The following is a 5000-nucleotide window of genomic DNA, read 5'->3' as shown; positions in this document are numbered from 1 at the left end:
CTTTTTAACCGCAACAACTTTAATATACGCTATTGGAGCTGGAATTACCGCGGCTGCTGGCACCAGACTTGCCCTCCAATAGATACTCGTTAAAGGATTTAAAGTGTACTCATTCCGATTACGGGGCCTCGGATGAGTCCCGTATCGTTATTTTTCGTCACTACCTCCCCGTGCCGGGAGTGGGTAATTTGCGCGCCTGCTGCCTTCCTTGGATGTGGTAGCCGTTTCTCAGGCTCCCTCTCCGGAATCGAACCCTGATTCCCCGTTACCCGTTACAACCATGGTAGGCGCAGAACCTACCATCGACAGTTGATAAGGCAGACATTTGAAAGATGCGTCGCCGGTACGAGGACCGTGCGATCAGCCCAAAGTTATTCAGAGTCACCAAGGCAAACGGACCGGACGAGCCGACCGATTGGTTTTGATCTAATAAAAGCGTCCCTTCCATCTCTGGTCGGGACTCTGTTTGCATGTATTAGCTCTAGAATTACCACAGTTATCCAAGTAACGTGGGTACGATCTAAGGAACCATAACTGATTTAATGAGCCATTCGCGGTTTCACCTTAATGCGGCTTGTACTGAGACATGCATGGCTTAATCTTTGAGACAAGCATATGACTACTGGCAGGATCAACCAGGGAGCTGCGTCAACTAGAGCTGAGCAGCCGGCCGCCCGGGAGTGTGTCCCGGGGACCCGCGCGAACACGCAAGCGTCCGCTCAATTATTCTGCAAACAGGAGGAGGCTGAGCTCCCCTGCACAACACACCTCGAAACCCTCTCAGGTCCCGGCGGCGCGCAGCGCCGTCCTAAGTACTTGGTCGGGTTCGAGAGAGGCGCAATCGCCCGGAGTTAGGCGAGTAGACGCTTTAGGTGCGACCACCCGTGCTCCCAACTGAGCTTGCCGCTGCCGACAGAGGCCCGGGAGCGTGCTGTCGTGGCATTGCCGGCGGGAGACAACACGCGCCACCTACGGTGACCGGCAGCTCCAACGCCGGCGCCACAGAAGGACAAAAGCCCCACTTGGGTGCCGAAGCGAACTCTCCCAGCACAGCGCACGCGCCAACACGTCCGCACAGCTGCGATACAAACCACCTGCGAGAACCGCTGGGGCGACCGAGCAGCAGACGGCGTCGCGGCGCCGAGCGCCGGGCGGCGGCGCATCCTCAGCGCACAAAGTCCTCAATCGGACCAGCACACTGCAGATGGCCACCGCGCTTCGCACCGGGCCCGCGAGGACCTACTTTGGCCGCAAGGCGCCGCGAGCAGGGGGCGCCGGCGCGCAGCTGCGCCGCCTGCCGCGTCCGTCGGCCGGCGCGCCTGCCACTGGCCGCCCCCACCAGCCGGCTGTAGCGCGTGCGCCCACGCACCGCGCTGCCAGCACGCCGGGCGGCCCCCCCTCACCGGCCGGGGACGGTCCCACCCAGCCACCGCCGCGTATCGCCTCACACCCAGATCCCCTTTCACGTTCGTGGGCATGGTGGGTATCCCTGAAACAACCGGTTAATAGCTCGACCGATCGTCGCCAACACTGATTCACCTCTAGCGAGAACAACCGCACCACAACGGGTTACCAGTTGTTCATTTGCGTAACGTCACCAGCAAACGTACACGTCCATCGCCATTTGCAACGAGTATTGCATGCCTGTGTCAGGTGTCACAACACACTACGTCTGCCCACATAGACGCAACAACATGTGCACGCCTAGAGAACACGTGGAAGGTCGACCCCGTACGTATGCGGTGTCCATTGCGCGAACGACTGTCAGCCGGCCTCTGCAGCATGTCGCAGATGTGGAACACGGTGCAACATGCTATCACGGTGTGTGAGAAGAGACGACTACGTCCGAATACACGCTCCACTACATCAACAGACTGCTCATGCTGATCGCCATCCAGGGCGTCCGTTCCTCCCACACGTCTGTATGGCGTACCACACTGCAATCCAGCTCTTATAGGGAGACGACACGTAGCTGCGTGCACAATATTTGGACTGTATGGTCCGCCGTTGCTAGGCGCAGTCGTCATACGGCCACATGTGCCACGATGTATCATTCAGTACATACGGACCAATGTGCAGTACAGTTTGTGGGTTTTGCGTACATCGGCGGACAGGTGACAGGCCGTACCACAACGTAGGCTGAGTACGTCGGCATGCGAAGGGCGTTGAACATGCAAACTTCTCACCGACCAGCTTGCGAAGGCAGGGGGGAAGGGGGGGGGGCATGTACGTCCTGCTGCTATCCACATTACAGTGTATAGCAGGAGCATGTGGAAAGTCAGCAACACCTGCAAGGTGTTTAACATGACGCGATACACAGGGGACCGGGCAGTGCGAGTAGCGAACTATATTGCGAGGGTTGCGGTTAGGCAACACTACACTAATTTAACGAGTTGCATAACAATTACAGAGCAGGTTCAGCGACAACGTGCGTCAGGTTAAGGCGCAATATAGTTTTGGTTACGGCGCACTTTAGGTTAGGTTAAGGCATATTATAGGTTAGGTTAAGGCATATTATAGGTTAGGTTAAGGCATATTATAGGTTAGGTTAAGGCATATTATAGGTTAGGTTAAGGCATATTATAGGTTAGGTTAAGGCATATTATAGGTTAGGTTAAGGCATATTATAGGTTAGGTTAAGGCATATTATAGGTTAGGTTAAGGCATATTATAGGTTAGGTTAAGGCATATTATAGGTTAGGTTAAGGCATATTATAGGTTACGTTACGGCACAACATGGGTTACGTTACGGCACAACATGGGTTACGTTACGGCACAACATGGGTTACGTTACGGCACAACATGGGTTACGTTACGGCACAACATGGGTTACGTTACGGCACAACATGGGTTACGTTACGGCACAACATGGGTTACGTTACGGCACAACATGGGTTACGTTACGGCACAACATGGGTTACGTTAAGGCACAAATTAGGTTAGGTTAAGGCACAAACTAGGTTAGGTTAAGGCACAACGTAGGTTAGGTTAAGGCACAACGTAGGTTAGGTTAAGGCACAACGTAGGTTAGGTTAAGGCACAACGTAGGTTAGGTTAAGGCACAACGTAGGTTAGGTTAAGGCACAACGTAGGTTAGGTTAAGGCACAAATTAGGTTAGGTTAAGGCACAAATTAGGTTAGGTTAAGGCACAAATTAGGTTAGGTTAAGGCACAAATTAGGTTAGGTTAAGGCACAAATTAGGTTAGGTTAAGGCACAACGTAGGTTAGGTTAAGGCACAACGTAGGTTAGGTTAAGGCACAACGTAGGTTAGGTTAAGGCACAACGTAGGTTAGGTTAAGGCACAACGTAGGTTAGGTTAAGGCACAACGTAGGTTAGGTTAAGGCACAACGTAGGTTAGGTTAAGGCACAACGTAGGTTAGGTTAAGGCACAACGTAGGTTAGGTTAAGGCACAAATTAGGTTAGGTTAAGGCACAAATTAGGTTAGGTTAAGGCACAAATTAGGTTAGGTTAAGGCACAAATTAGGTTAGGTTAAGGCACAAATTAGGTTAGGTTAAGGCACAAATTAGGTTAGGTTAAGGCACAAATTAGGTTAGGTTAAGGCACAAATTAGGTTAGGTTAAGGCACAACGTAGGTTAGGTTAAGGCACAACGTAGGTTAGGTTAAGGCACAACGTAGGTTAGGTTAAGGCACAACGTAGGTTAGGTTAAGGCACAACGTAGGTTAGGTTAAGGCACAACGTAGGTTAGGTTAAGGCACAACGTAGGTTAGGTTAAGGCACAACGTAGGTTAGGTTAAGGCACAACGTAGGTTAGGTTAAGGCACAACGTAGGTTAGGTTAAGGCACAACGTAGGTTAGGTTAAGGCACAACGTAGGTTAGGTTAAGGCACAACGTAGGTTAGGTTAAGGCACAACGTAGGTTAGGTTAAGGCACAACGTAGGTTAGGTTAAGGCACAACGTAGGTTAGGTTAAGGCACAACGTAGGTTAGGTTAAGGCACAAATTAGGTTAGGTTAAGGCACAAATTAGGTTAGGTTAAGGCACAAATTAGGTTAGGTTAAGGCACAAATTAGGTTAGGTTAAGGCACAAATTAGGTTAGGTTAAGGCACAAATTAGGTTAGGTTAAGGCACAAATTAAGTTAGGTTAAGGCACAACGTAGGTTAGGTTAAGGCACAACGTAGGTTAGGTTAAGGCACAACGTAGGTTAGGTTAAGGCACGACGTAGGTTAGGTTAAGGCACAACGTAGGTTAGGTTAAGGCACAACGTAGGTTAGGTTAAGGCACAACGTAGGTTAGGTTAAGGCACAACGTAGGTTAGGTTAAGGCACAACGTAGGTTAGGTTAAGGCACAACGTAGGTTAGGTTAAGGCACAACGTAGGTTAGGTTAAGGCACAACGTAGGTTAGGTTAAGGCACAACGTAGGTTAGGTTAAGGCACAACGTAGGTTAGGTTAAGGCACAACGTAGGTTAGGTTAAGGCACAACGTAGGTTAGGTTAAGGCACAACGTAGGTTAGGTTAAGGCACAACGTAGGTTAGGTTAAGGCACAACGTAGGTTAGGTTAAGGCACAACGTAGGTTAGGTTAAGGCACAACGTAGGTTAGGTTAAGGCACAACGTAGGTTAGGTTAAGGCACAACGTAGGTTAGGTTAAGGCACAACGTAGGTTAGGTTAAGGCACAACGTAGGTTAGGTTAAGGCACAACGTAGGTTAGGTTAAGGCACAACGTAGGTTAGGTTAAGGCACAACGTAGGTTAGGTTAAGGCACAACGTAGGTTAGGTTAAGCACAACGTAGGTTAGGTTAAGGCACAACGTAGGTTAGGTTAAGGTACAATATAGGTTAGGTTAAGGTACAATATAGGTTAGGTTAAGGTACGATATAGGTTAGGTTAAGGTACGATATAGGTTAGGTTAAGGTACAATTTAGGTTAGGTTAAGGTACGATATAGGTTAGGTTAAGGTACAATATGGCGTAGGTTCAGATACACATTGTTGTAGGGAAAGGTGTATTGGGGGGGGGGGGGGCGGCGGC

General features: G+C 50.1%; 1 non-coding gene across 1 annotated transcript in view; it reads right to left on the bottom strand.

Moving 5' to 3' along the window:
• Window positions 1-642, bottom strand: part of LOC126476784 (small subunit ribosomal RNA) — a 1909-nt gene extending 1267 nt beyond the window's left edge. Inside the window, exon 1 of the ribosomal RNA XR_007587229.1 lies at window positions 1-642. This exon is cut by the window's left edge and continues 1267 nt beyond it. This is a non-coding gene — a ribosomal RNA (small subunit ribosomal RNA).
• Window positions 643-5000: the final 4358 nt, after the last annotated feature.

The sequence above is a fragment of the Schistocerca serialis genome, chromosome 4 (genome assembly GCF_023864345.2).
Source record: "Schistocerca serialis cubense isolate TAMUIC-IGC-003099 chromosome 4, iqSchSeri2.2, whole genome shotgun sequence".
NCBI lineage: Eukaryota > Metazoa > Arthropoda > Insecta > Orthoptera > Acrididae > Schistocerca > Schistocerca serialis.
This window is presented reverse-complemented; position numbering and strand designations above follow the sequence as displayed.